This window comes from Sciurus vulgaris (assembly GCF_902686455.1).
Source record: "Sciurus vulgaris genome assembly, chromosome: 1".
NCBI lineage: Eukaryota > Metazoa > Chordata > Mammalia > Rodentia > Sciuridae > Sciurus > Sciurus vulgaris.
In genome coordinates this window covers 161,066,306-161,080,995 of record NC_136461.1, presented here as the reverse complement: position 1 = coordinate 161,080,995, position 14,690 = coordinate 161,066,306, and the positions used below count along the sequence as shown (strand labels likewise).

The window sequence follows — 14,690 nt, the reverse complement described above, 5'->3', positions numbered from 1 at the left end:
CAACCCATCACAGTGCCAGGTGCCTATTCATTTCTCCTTCAGGTAGATATTCCAAGTACACTTTGAAAAGAGAACATCCTTCCTATGTTTCCTACTAAAAAGCAACAAGGCTAACTAACCAAGGACCTGTCCATGACTGGAGTACTCATTACGATGTGAGGAACCCTGAGAAGTTGCTCTGGTCAAAACTTCTCCCTTACCAGCCTATGCACTCCATAACATACAATTGCCAGAAACATATCCCTTTACTTAAGATCTCTTGAGTTTAAAATTACCATATAACACACAGATGGGACTGGAACATATTAAGCCATTTCCTGCCATTAATGTCCTGATGTGAATTTCTTTCAATAGTTAACTAGCCAAGGTTAGGCAAATTTGGATGTGGGACTGGAAGTTCGAGAGCTCTGACCTAGGGAATCCAAAGTGATCTCTGAAGTGGCTTAGCTGAGAATCAGCATTAGGAAACTAAACTTGGAAAAGAGAGGATAGCAAGCAAGATGAAATCTGATATGAACAAGGATCTGTCAACCAGCTGCAATCCTGACCTCTGAATTCCCTAAAGTAAGAACTTTCACAGTAAACACGCTATTTTAATGTATTATTTGAGTTAGCCGTGCAATTATGATGTACAGTTTAACTGGAATGGGGGCGGGACTCTCAAAGGAAGAGTGCAGACAGGAGCCCAAGATTATGAGAGAAGAAAGTGGTGATTGCTTGGAAATGTTTTAGGTGTCCTGGTCTGCCACTGATCTATGGCCTTCAAACCCAAACTGCAAGGGAAGCTTTTTCTGAGCCTCCCTGGAAGAAACCCATGACCCAAAAATCCTTCCCCAGAAAGTCTGTCGAGAGGCGTGGTACTGGGTCCAAGTGCAGTCTGATTTGTTTTCAGGAGGGATGACCTGTGGGGACACGATGATGACAAGTCTGGAACCTCTTGGTTTCAATGCTTGGCTCTTGGGTCACCTTACAAATAGGGATCTGTCCCCATCCCCGTCAGTAAAAAGTTACAAATCTCTGAATTTTCTCTTAACACTTTTCTCCCTCATCCCCCAAAATAGTTTAATTTTTAGAAAGATGAAGGATTAATCTTGAAAAAATTATCCAGAAACTAGAAAGAGAATACTGTGCAAATCAGCTGCCTCGGTCACAATGCAGCACAACTGACAAAGACATGCTATATTGCTTTTTTTATAAAAATAAAATTTCAACATGTTCAAAGCAAATATGTACCACAACTAAAGATAGGAACATTTTATTTAAATGTAATTCACAAATTTTTACCTTCTTGCTTTCAGTGCTTTCTGGTTTTATTTTCTATTATGGGTAACTAGCTGGAAAGTTATACAGTTCATATTCTCTTATAAGTAATGAAGAGAAAATGGGATTCAATAGCTTATAAATAATTCTCCATCATGCTTACATCCTTTTGATTGTTCAGTGCTTTTGTTTTTTTATAACATACAAAACAATAGCACAGCATATGTAGTGTTAGCAGGCAGTTATTAAACTGTTTATAATACATATTCTCAACCCCATGTCAGATATGACTTATATACATCTTTCCTGGACTCTGGTCTTGCTCCTGGAAATCTCAGCCATTTCTCACAAAGGGTATACAATAATATTTTAAAAGCAGTGATTTCTAAGTGTGACCTTCAGACCAGCAGCATCAGTATCAGCATCACGGGGGAACATGATGCAAATTCTCAACTCTTAACCTAAACCTATTGAATCAGAAATTCTGAAAGTGAAGTTGAGCAAACTGCATTTTAATGAGCCCTCCTGGTAATTTTGATGCACACTAATGTTTGAGAATCACAGGTTTAAGAGCATGAAGCAAGGATTTTCATATGCTTCAGGGCTTATCCCTCAATTTTAATTTTTCCAGTCACTTTATTTTAATGTTTTCTCTTCTTATGCCATGAAATTTTGCCCTTGATTTTTTCAAACAAGCACATTTTTTCTTTCATAAGAGAGTATAATTGCCATGCAGGTAGCATAAAATAAAATAGCTTCTCATCTGGTGTTTGGCCAGGCAATTTTCAATTTTATAAGGCAATAAAATAATACTCCAAAGACTGCACCCAGCTCTATTGACATGCCATGTCAGTAGATGCATAGTCAATCTACAACTAAAAAGAAAAAAAGAAAAATGAAACTGCAAAAATGGCTCATATAAGTGTTTAAATATGAGACTTTTGAGAAAAATTTATAAAACTATTACATAAATAATATATATTCATTACAATCATCGAACAATACAGATGTAAATGAAGTAAAATTTAGTAGTCTGTCCCATCTCTTCTCCCAATCACCTCCATTTCAAGGCAACAAATTCTGCCAGATTGTATTTATCTTTCTACTCTCAATTCACTGACTGCATAAGCTTGCATGTGCAAAAAGAAAGTTTTATAAGCAAAATCAGGATCATGTTATTCTATTGCTCTGAAATTTGCTGTTAACACCTAAAATATCACAAACACAGTTGCCTTGTATCATTATTTCATCCATCCTCTTTTAGGTTATTTCGAAAGGCCTACTCTTAGAAACATTGATTCAGTTAACATATATGTTTTCAGTAGTGTGGAGTCCTAAAAATGAGATTTTGGTGTCCACTTATAATTTAAATAAGCACTGTGAACAAATGATTGTAACACTTTATATTTCTACAAGGAATAATATTGATGTTTTCAGTTTTGGTCTCCCCTTGTTTTGGTTTGCATTTCCCCACACAGTGGATCCCACTGGAGATTTGTGAGCAGAGTTAAAATGCTTCCTTGGAATCAAAGGGGAAAAAATAACCTCTTGATGTTCTGGATGAGAGTGGGCTTGGTGGGCTTCCCCGCAGCTCAGTTGTGGGGATTGATAGCAGTTCTGCTCTAAGTTGCAGTTCCTCAACAGGGGTTAGAGTTGACCAGCATGAAGCAGCCTACACACTGGAAACTGACAGAGGAAAAGTTTTGCTAAAGAATCACAGGAATATACTGGGTTTAATGGGTTGTACCTACTCAGGGAGCCAATGTTCTGAGTTTCTCACCTCAGGCTAAAATATCAACCCTCCACCCAGCTAGGAGCCTCTGCCCTCTACCTGAGCCTGTACACAATGAAGCCTGTACCTATTTATTCTTAAGATTGTATTTTGGAGGGTCCTGGGCCTTGCTTATTCTGCTGGTTGAATCTTACCAGCAGGACATTGGCACCGAGATCAGGCCATAGATGTGCAAATTGTCCTCTTATCTCTTGTGTTTTCTTCATCTGTATGGCCACAGTTGTTTTCCCTGTGTTTAAAAATAAATTAACAAGCAAAGGCTGGAAAGAAGATGGAGAAGAGATGATTCTAAAATGTTAAAAGTGGATTATCCTTTATAAATTCATCTAGAATAAAACAAAAGTTTATAAAGCGATTTTCCAGTTCTTCCAAATGCTAATTTTAAAGAAAAAGCCCTATGTATGGATGAGTGCAGAACACTGCAGCACAAAGACCATTTTTGACTTCCCCAGTCTGAGATGTGAGAAATTCCTTTTACCATAATAATATTAGGGAGGCTGTGTCCAGCCAAGCAGGGTTCATTTTCTTAAGTCATAGAGGTTCATGAGGTCAGGCAAAGTTTCAGAATCATTTAATCTCACCTTTCATCATCCATTATGATAGAACAGAAGCTATCTACTTTCAGATTTATGTGCCTGTAATTTTTTCATGATGCTCTGAAATGCGGCACCTGTAAGTTTACTCCCCAGGAGATGCTCAGCTGCATCTCCAACCTAACCTTGAGTCCTCCTCCTAAGACCTACCTCATCTCACCCCATATCATCTTGGACCTTTCAGTTCTTGGAGCTTTCTCGTCTATCTCTTGGACCAAGGGAGAGAGCCATAAGGCAGCTGTTGCTGCCAGTACCATGACTGGAAGCTGAACACCTACCCCCACCCCAGCACCTCTCTCTCCACATGCCCCTAGGTGGCACCAAAAAAGACTTAAAGCTTGGGCTAATTTGATACTCTCAGTTCTGTTACAGTTTATGATCTATTGAAAATTGAAACTTATTTATTCTCTAGTTAGAAGGTTTCAGTTTTCTAGTACTAAGATTAGACCAAATCTTGGTAGAGAGATGGTATCTCTTTGCTGAAAATGGTGTACTAAGATTCTGGCATGTTTTCCAGAGATGAGATTTTTTTTTTTTTTTTTTTTTTGTAGCTCAGTGTATAATATAGCTGTTCTGCTTGATTGAAAATCGTGTTATTCCAGTTCCAAATGGGTCTTATTCTTGAGTGAAATCAAATGGTTTGTTCACATTATCACTAATCTCCCATTAGTAATAAATGAACAAAATGAATTCATTTGTTAATTCATTCCAACATCTAACAAATATATACGAGTATCTATTAAGCTAAATGAAGGATCCTAGGATTAATAAGATTCTGTCTCTGATTTCAAGTACTTTACTTTCTGATGGAAAGACAAGTGCACATATAAATGTAATCATGATTCGAATGTGAAAAAGATCATAGGAAGATACAAAACAAATTCTACGGCATGCAAAGAATTCTCCCAACTTTCATGAATCTCATGAAAGAATTAAGGAAATGCTATAGTTCCTCTTTATCAGCTGGTTTTATTCTCCTAGTTTAAGTTACCTGCAGTCAACTACAGTTCAAAAATATGAAATGGAAATTTACAGAAATAAGTAATTCATAAATGTTTAGTTGCACTCTTCTCGGTAGTGATGAAATCTCATGCCATCCTGCTGGGGATGTGACTCATTCCTTTGCTCAGTGTATCCACACTGTATATACTACCCATCCATTAGTCACCTACTAGCTCTCTGGTTATCAAACCAACTATCATGGTATTGCAGTGCTTGTGTTCAAGCAGCCCTAACACACTAGCCTAATGTCTATCACGATGCCTACATCATTCACCTCACTTCACCTCATCATGTAGGCACTGTATCATCTTGCATCACCACAAGGAGAAAGTGAGTGCAGTAGAATAAGGTATTTCGAGAGAAATTCCATTCACACAACTTGAATTATAGTAGATTGTTACAACTGTTTGATTTTATTAGTAGTTGTTGTACTCTCCTATTGTGTCTAATGAATAAACTTTATAACTTTACCGTAAGTATATGTGTATTGGAAAAAACATAATAATTATACAATTTGTTGGTATCTGTGGTTTCAAGGCATTACTGATGGTCTTGGAACATCAATCATGTGGATAATGGGTTCCTCTGTACCTATCACCTAAGATTTATTTGGAATAATGGGACAATTTTTCTGTTCTGGATGGGAAGCTGAGCATTTCACATGGAAGACCAACAGATGTCAAACATTGAAAGTGGAGAGAGACACATAGCATCAATTGGACATAACAGCCCTGTTATGTCCAAATCAACAATATAAAGGGAACTTCCAAAGTATATATAGAAAAGTGGATTTGAGGCCCTTGTGTGCTAGGTCTGGTATTCATCTATTATGCAAAGTTGTGAGAAACTATTCAAAGTTCCCGAACTGTGAATGAGTTGATTGGACCTAGTCTTCAGGACTATGAGTCTCACAGTGAGACTTGAGCTGGGTTGAAAGAACAAAGGCTCAGGCAGTGCTAATATGATTTTATGTCAGCAGGTGAGAGGCAATGGTAGGGAAAGGAGAAGAAAGAAGGAAGGAATGCCAGAGGACACCTGGACCCAATATGGACAGCATTCTTGCCTGGGAACTTAAGGAAGGGAGGGATAGCTCTAAGAGACAGCTACACTCTGACCCTCCATAATAGCAGCAAAAGGAAATGGAGGTAAAAGGAAAGCAGTTCCCAGTGTAGGAACTGTTGGAGGCAGGAAGGGCCCAGAGTGCGGACAAGTCACTCTAGCAGTGCTGACTCTTCAGCAGATAGAAGAAACAGACAAGTTTGTAATTAAGAAATAATATTCTCATAGAAATACTTCAAAAGTAAATTTGCATTTTTAAATGATTAGCAGATGGAACTCTTGACTTCATTCTTCACCTGTATGAACAGAAGTATTTGTCGTGCTGTGCTCCAGGGGTTGGAAGGACAATGGACAAAGATTGGTTTTAAAATGATATGTTAGAAAACTAGAATTTCTGTCAGTAGAAAAACTATGCAGCTACCTAAAAGTGTTGAGAAAGGAAAATATTTCAGTTAAGATTTTTTTTTAAGTAAACTAAAAACAGAATAGTGATTATCAGAGATGGGGGGGCATTGATTAGGGCACACTGTATGTATGTACAGAAATATCATACCAAGCCTCATTAATATATGCAATTAATATGTGCGAATTAAAAAAAAAAAAAGCTTTTCCACAAGCAGAAGAGAAAGAAAAAAAAGAAAGGAGAGAGGGAGGAAGAGAGAAAGAAAGATAAAGAGGGAAAGAGAGAGAAAAAGAGAAGTTCTAGTTCTTGGAGTTCTCTGTCTCCTTTCCCTTTCTTAAAGAAAGAGAGAGAGAGAAGAGAAAGGAAAGGCGAGGAGAGGGGAGGAGAGGAGAGTGAGGGGAGGAAAGGCAAGGGAAGGAAGGGAAGAGAAAGTGTTTTCTTTTTCCCCTAAATTCGTGGATGGATTTGCCACAAAATAGTAACCTTGATGACTAAGCAAACATATATACACTTAAGAGCCCTAATAAGATAAAATTTACACCAAAATCAATCTGACTCCCCTTCGTACTATTATGTCACAGGAGAATTTAAGGTTGATGGTTTACATTAATGACTTTATTGATAATCATTTTGCCAAAACGAACATTTTCAGTTTTTCTTAATTATTTCTGCTCAGGTATCTATTATTGATATCAGCACTAATATTTTCCTCAAAGCAATATATGATATATTATCCACCTAGAAAAATACAATAATGAATGACCAATTAGTCACTTACATCAACTAAAAACAATGGTAAAATATCTAAAGAATGATGGTCTTCATAGTAGTAATGAAACTTACTAGTTCATCATATTATTTCAATTACCAGTATCTCCCCTTGTTAGCTCCACCCCTCATACCCACGTTTTATTATTTCTTTATTCAGTTAGTGCTAAGGATTGAACTCAGGCCATGTGCTTCTCCAATAAGCTATGCCCCCAGCCTTATACCCACATTTTATAAAGCAAACTTCCTGGACCTTTTTTAGTACAACATGACCTAAGTTTCTTGTATCTCCCACCTAAACATGCCAATGCAATCACACCGAGTGCTGAATTTCATCTCTTGTCCCTCAGTTGGCCTGTTTTCTCCTGGAGAACCCATCCACTCCCACCTCCAATCTTTATCATTACTTAATGAATCCTGGAGAAGTTGCCCTTTGCTCCCTACCTATAACTGACTAAATAATGGCCTTCAGAGACATCCACATCCTAATTCCCAGCATCTGCAAATATGTTACCTTACACATCAAAAGAGACTTTGCAGATGTGGTTGAATTAAGAATGCTGAAATGGGAAGATTATTCTACATTACTCAAGTGGGCCTGATACAAGTACAGGAGTTCTTACAAGAGGAAGGCAGAAGAGAAGAGGGAGAGAATATTCTTGGCTGCTGACTTTGAAGATGGAGAAGGGAACATAAGCCAAGGAATACAGGAAGTTTCTAGAAGTTGGAAAAGGCAAGGAAACAGATTCTCCTCCAGAGGCGTCAGAAGGGATACAACCTTTCTGACACCTTGAATGTAGCCTCTGAGATGCATCTCAGACTGGTGACTTCCAGAAGTGTTAAGAGAATAAATTTATAATGTCCTAAGCCACTAAATTTTTGGTAATTTATCACAAGAGCAATGGAAAACTATTACAGTGCCTCTATATATGCTATTTCAGAAACTCTCAACCACAAAGTCATAGAACAGGTCCTCAGAGAGAAACAAATTGCTTGATCAACACAGACCTCAGGATAACAGTAGCTGGAGAACTGGTGCTTACAGCCTTGGTCCAGAGTAGAAAGGATGGAGGAGGATCCAAATAGAGCTTCCATACAGTGAGCACCCACTGCACTCCAGACACCACGCCAAGTGTTCTGTAAACGTTCTCTCTTTGACATGTTCTACTTTACTTTCTTCTTATATTTGAATATACAACGACTGTTTTCTTGAGTATCTGGTGGTCTTCGAGTGTGAACTCATTGTTTGATGATGTGAGAAGTCCTAAGTTTCTAAGTTGGGCAGTCTTTTCTTCAGAGAAGTCAGTAGCCACTATCACCCACCATGAATTAATTCACCCAAGCTTTAGCTCACCAAGTGCTGGAGAATGGTGGTAGTAGAAAATGGTGAGAAAGGAGATGGATTTAAACTGCATTTAGGAGGAAAAGACTATTAAACTTGCCAGAGACTTGATCTGTAGGTTTGGGGAAAGGAAATATTCAAAGAAGACTCCTAGGTTTGTTCTTCAAGAAACAAGGAAGGGGCCGTGTGCAGTGGCTCATGCCTGTAATCCCAGCAGCTCAGGAGACTAAAGCAGGAGGATTGAGAATTCAAAGTCAGCCTCAGCAAGGTGCTAAGCAACTCAGTGAGACCCTGTCTCTAAATAAAATACAAAATAGGGATGAGGATGTAACTCAGTGGTTGAGTGCCTCTGAGTTCAATCCCCAGTACCAAAAAAAAAAAAAAAAAATTATTTTTTTAAAAAGTTTCAATATTTAGTGTCCAGAACAATTTCATTACCTTTTAGGTTGACAAGAAAAGGTCAGTAGTAATTTTGATTCTTATATATGCCTACTTTAAGGGAAAATTGATATTACCTCTTATAAATAATATCTGATTGGGTTTGATTTTCTATTTAAGACAAAGAGTTAGTGAATATTTCAAACAAGTGGAGGTAAAGGAGATAAAAGAGTGCAAACTCTCATGCTTTTTAATCTTCCTGGAAAAATTTATAGAACTGTGAAATGTGTCTCCAAAAACTGACTGGTAAGGATTTAATGCAACTTGAATGGTTCCTTATCTTTTATCTCTTATTTTGTTTTAAATTTCTTCTTCTTAACCAGTGCTGCAACCAGGAAATGCAATCTGTGCGGAACGTCAGTATGTGTTCTCCATGTTCCTCCAAGGAATTCAGTCTCCTCATTGGTATATCGTGTATAATACCAGTAAACAGGTCTTGAGCCAGTAGAGTTTACTCCAGGGCTCAGCTTTCAGAGTGTACGCATGTCCTAGGGTATACCAAGGAGACAATGATCAGTGATAATGTATATGCAAATATCATGGACACTAGCGGAATGAACCTCTGTTGTAACTCCCACTCTCCATGCAGTTGTCAACGATAAGTGAAGTCCCACTGCATCCTGCTTCTACTGGATTCTTGCAGAGATGAAGGGGAACAGAAGCTATCCCTCAGTGAAACTGGTCTCCTCTTCTTCCAGCTCCCTCTTCCTGCCTCCCTCCATCTCCACATCAGCCTTTCTTTTAGTTTTAGGCTCATCATCCTTTTTCTTTCAGATCTTCTCGACCAATCAAAATAAGGCAGGTCCTAAAGTCATCATTTGCATTTCACCTAATCTTATTTTTACTTATGTGTTAGGTACTCCAGGTATTTCTATTTTTATATGTTACTTGAATTCCCCTAGGTCTCATCCACCAAATGAAGTCACTGATTCATAGATCTCGCTCACAAGAATAGACTCTCCTCACACCCCGCCCTAGTGAGAACACCACCCAGTCAATTCCTGGCATCCTGTGCTCAGAAACAAGTCTGCTCATGTCTGTTCATCTGGTCTTTCTCTTCTAGCCTTTCTTACCTCAAAAGTCATTTTTAAAAGGCACTTTCCCTCCATCTTGGCTGCTGATAACTGTACTGGGACTGTGGCTTTCCTAATCAAGGTACAATCTGTGGGTACTTTCTGTACAACTCGAGGTTATCAAGTGACACTGTTTCTCTTTCGGTCCTCACTGTGTTCAAGCTACTATATTGTACTTCGTGAGCTAATGGGCTGAATGTGCCCCAGGTATTGCAGTCTGTCACCTGGACCCTCAGAGCAACTTGGCCTTGACTGTTGATCTCGCCAAATCCATCTTGAACACATTTCTTTGGTTTCTACTTGTCCTATTTGTCCCCCCACACACACTTTTTTTTTTTCTTTTTTTGAAGAAAATAAGGTATTTTAAATCTTCACCTTCCATTCCCTTTCCCTTTTTTCCCCTAAGAGGTGATCATGATCACCAGAATTTGGTGGCTACTTTTTTCAAGAACACTGTCTATGTTGTCACTATTAGTCAATTGTGATGCATATTTTAAACTTTACATAATTGGCGTTATACAGTATTCACTGTTTTGCAATTTAACTTTTTTGATTAGTTAATTTTTTTACACTTAACAGTGTTGATGTATTCTGTTTATACTCCATGATATGCAGTGTCACATGTATTTCTCTATTTTTCTACAGGTTGACATACAAATTATTTTTAGTTTTCACCTATTAACTACTATAAACCATGCTTCAATAAATATTTTTCCTTTTAAAATAAATTGAAGCAACCCTAAGGTTGGAAAACTTAAAGAGATTGTTCTTCAGAGATCATACTTAGTAGCACTTAGTCACACTTCTTGGGAGCAATACCATTTGGGTAAAGATAGGTAAACTGAAGAGTTGCTTTCTTGAAATATCCCTTCCTTTCCTCTTATCTCCTTTCTAATTGTAGCACAACTTTTCCACTTTCTCACACATCACTGGTTTTCTCACATTTCACCAATCCAGAGCCATCTAATCACTTATTTAGGCAAGCTCTGGATTAAAATACCACCTCCACCTCTGTGAAAGCTTGAGCAAAGCTCTAGAACCCATTTAAGTTTCATTTTTCTCATCTGTAGAAATTAAAGTGACACTAATCACTTTATTGTGCTATTGTGAGGAATGAGAGATAATATCTGAGAATTTCCATGGCAGGCTGGATTCTCCTTGTGATCTCTCCAGTATAATAAACAGTTTTCTAAATGGAAGCATAGACTCCCCAAGAGAATGTTCCAAGAAAGGGAAACAAGCTTCTCTGATGTCTTAAGTCCTGAACCTGGAAACTGGCATTGGGTCTCTTCCACCATTATTCAAAGCAAGAAATTGATGACTAGAAGAGGCTTCTCACTGGCCTCTTCAGTCATGGATCTTTACCCTTTAAATCTGGATTTCATATAAAATTGTATTTCATATAAAATAACTTTACACGTGTCTGGTGCTCCTGTCTACTTCTCTAAACTCTTCTCACAGTACCTTTCTCCTACTCACTGTGCCTCCACTCTGTTTCAGTTCATTCACATGCAACAAACCATTTAAAATATTTTAAAAAGTCACATGGTCAAACCTGGAGCCAACCTGGGGGAGAACAAGGTGAGGGTGTAAGTGACAGGGGGTAGATTCTGTGGGGGCCATTCATGTGGCAAGACTGAAATGTCTTGTTCTAATGAAGGCCCCAAGCTCTTGACTACCTAAGAGCCTCTGCAAAATCTCTTCCCTTCCTTCATTCCACCAATGCTTAGGTATCCAAAGATACTGGATTAAATGTTCATGACTCACGTGAATCTTTCTTCCTAAAGGAAAAAAGCACGTAACAAACAAGTGCAAAAATAAACAAGATGATCTTAAATGATTATAAAAGCTCTGAAGAAATAAACTGGGGTAATGTGTAGAGAGTCACTTGCAAAAATGGAGGAGTTAATTGAGGTCAGGAAGGTGTTCTGAGGGATGGCCCTAGATCTGAAACCTGAGTGAAGAGGCGAGTCAGACTAATGGCTTTACAGAGGAGTGTTACAGGCAGGGGAAAATAGCTCATGTCTCCACCACCGCCATGCTGCCCTGCCCTCACCACCACCTGCCCAGCAAACTCCTTTAGAGAATGTGCCAGAACTTGTGGGCATCAGCTGTTGTTTTCTTCTTCATCATAAGTCCACAATAAACTATAATATCCATGAAGATAGAGCCATGTCTATAGATTTCTTGAATATTTTTATATAACTTTGCTTAGTCAACATTCAAAAAGAATTGTTACATGAAGAAATAAATGAATTCACAGTCACCCTCACAGGCTAAAAAGCAGGACTACAAGATGCATAGGGTGGCGATAGGCCTCCTGGATTCAGACTACCTTTGACCTATCTCCCCAGATTGAGGTTGGAATCAGCCCACTGTGCAGGTTCTTTCTACCCCTCTGGGAGGTTCACTTGAGAGGCTATTCGGAATTCCCCTGACTCTGGGCTTCAGTCAGTGCTGCCCTATCTAGCCCAATGGGTTTTAATAAATTTAAGTGCCGGAGAGAAAGCTTTGGAGGCTTGCTCTTTTTTTTTTTTTTTTTTTTTTTTTTTTCCTTTAAGAAGTTTGTTGGGATTTTTATACAAATCCCTAAACTCTTCTCCTCCTTGCTCCAAATCTGAAATAATAAAATACAGAGCTTGTATTCAATTTCATTAGAAACCGCCTCTCATGAACAATAATAGCAGCTGACCATTGTAGTGTGCTTAGCAGTACTTGGCATATAATATCATTAACCCTCACAACTATCCTCCAAAGGAGGAATCTTCCCCTAAGTGTCCAGAGGAAAACACACAGAGGCTTATGGAGTTGAATAATTTCGACAATGTATTTGAGGAGTAAATGAAGATCAGGGTTCAGATCCACCTGCATCCATATAGAATGGTCTTCCTGCCACCCATATTGCCTGTGTGTTGACCTGCTCAGCACAGGGACTGAAGATGCAAATTCACAGTTTCTTACCTCCAGTCCTGAAATCCAAACATCTAAAAACCAAAAGTTTTACTGCAAAAACCTGACCTGGCTTAACTCGAGCAAAACATGATTTGAGGTAACATGAATCTACTTAGAGTCTTTTTACTCTTAGTATAAATATTCATGTTTTACTACAAAAATAGTAGTGTGCTTCCCCAAGTCCTGTGAAGGAAATGACTGGCATAGTTTAGTCTTTGCATTGTATTGTTTTCATAAAATCTGAAAAATTCTGAGTTCTGAAACACGTCTACCCCAGGGGTTTCAGATAAGCACCTAGGAATTTGTAATAAGTTGTACTTGTGAATGGCTTTATAGTTCACCGAGCTTTTAAGAGTTGAAGAATTCTATTTTATTTTCCTTTAATATACACAGAGGAATTTGGCAGATTTTTATGTGCCTTGTTTTCTTTCTTTTTTTTCAAGCAGTTTTGTTTCCTGATTTCTGGCTACTAACCACACTCGGGTTTTGGGTTATTTATTCTTGTAGAAAGATATTTAATTTATTTAATTTTAAAATTAAATTAACTGAAAAAGATGGAAAGCATCTCAATAAGCACTAATGTTTTACAAATATTTTAAATTAATTTTAATTTTTTTTTTTTTTGTACTAGGGTTGAACCCAAAGGCGTTTAGCCACTGAGCCACATCTCCAGCCCTTTTTATTTTGTATTTAGTAAGTTATGGAGGACCTCACTAAGTTGCTGAAACTGGCTTTGGACTTTGTGATCCTTCTGCTCAATCTCCCAAGCCACTAGGATTACAGGCATATGCCACCATGCTCGACTTAAAATTTTAATGTCCTAAAAAGTCTTAAAACAACTTTAACCATCAAGTAAATGATTCTTAAAATGGTAAATAAATATTGGAAAAATATAAGAAAATAATAAAAATACCTTGCATTTACACATCAATTCACACTTTCTTAAGTTTTTTCACTTACCTGATCTCATGTATAATCATAATTATTGTAGGAAGTTGCCATTTGCTTTCTTTGCACCAGGTACATGTAATGAGACAAGGAAATAATAGGAATTGCTATAGCTGTGTGTTATGCAGTAATAATAAGCTGTATTTAGTATTTGCCTGGACTTGTAAAACCAAAATAAAGGCACCTGGTGACAAACTTGCTGTGTGGCAGGATGACACTCCTGAACAATGCTGATATGAACCTTTATCTATGATTTGAGTGGGGGCTCCTAGTCTAGTCGTGTTCTAGTCTTTATCAATGAAGACCAGAGCATGACTGGGCTGAAAATCATTACTTAAACCCCTGGACTTTTGGAGCAAACTGTCAGCAGCACCGTGACCAGAGGACTCCAGGTCGTTCTGTCTCTTGACTGCCCCGGCTGCTGTCCGCTCCATCACTGATTGCTGATCAATCATTTTCACCGAGGCCAAACAACTGACCACCTCTCCCGCTACGACGACTGCCACATGGCCTCTGGCTTATCGGACACCTGAGGACATCCAAAGACATCCGAGGAGCTGAGAGAGGCTGTGGCTGAGAAGAATCCCCTGTCTTGCTGACTGACTTCTTGGCTAAGTGACGTTGCATTGAGTAAGTCCATGGAGATTGGACTCTAGGTGAACAAGGGAGCGAATCTTCAATGTATTTTGACTTGCTATTATTAGGAATGTTAAGTTTTGTGTACATTGCATCATAAACAACATTACTCATCCTCACACATCTATATTGTGGGCATTATTATTTCTATTTTACAGTTAAGGGAAATGAGGCTAAAATATTTGGCTCCTGTTGCACAAATAGAGGACTAGGGTGAGGACAGGAGGGCCAGGTCCTCTCTGGTACATCACAGCAGCTTCTCCTGAGCCAAGATATCCCACAGATAAACTTCATGAGAGCTCTGTAGAAGGCATTTCCTTTCTGGAATTTTATTTTTACTAACATTATATTTAACCTTCAAATTCCTGATTGTGATAGAGAGAACACTTGGGCTGAAGGCAAATTGGGATCAAATATCGACACT

General features: G+C 38.3%; 1 protein-coding gene across 1 annotated transcript in view; it reads left to right on the top strand.

Moving 5' to 3' along the window:
* Nucleotides 1–505: 505 nt before the first annotated feature.
* Nucleotides 506–14,690, top strand: part of CA1 (carbonic anhydrase 1) — a 36,174-nt gene continuing 21,989 nt past the window's right edge. The window contains exon 1 of the mRNA XM_079128607.1: nucleotides 506–579. The gene's annotated coding sequence lies outside the window, so the exon portion shown is untranslated. The remainder of the gene's footprint in view (nucleotides 580–14,690) is intronic.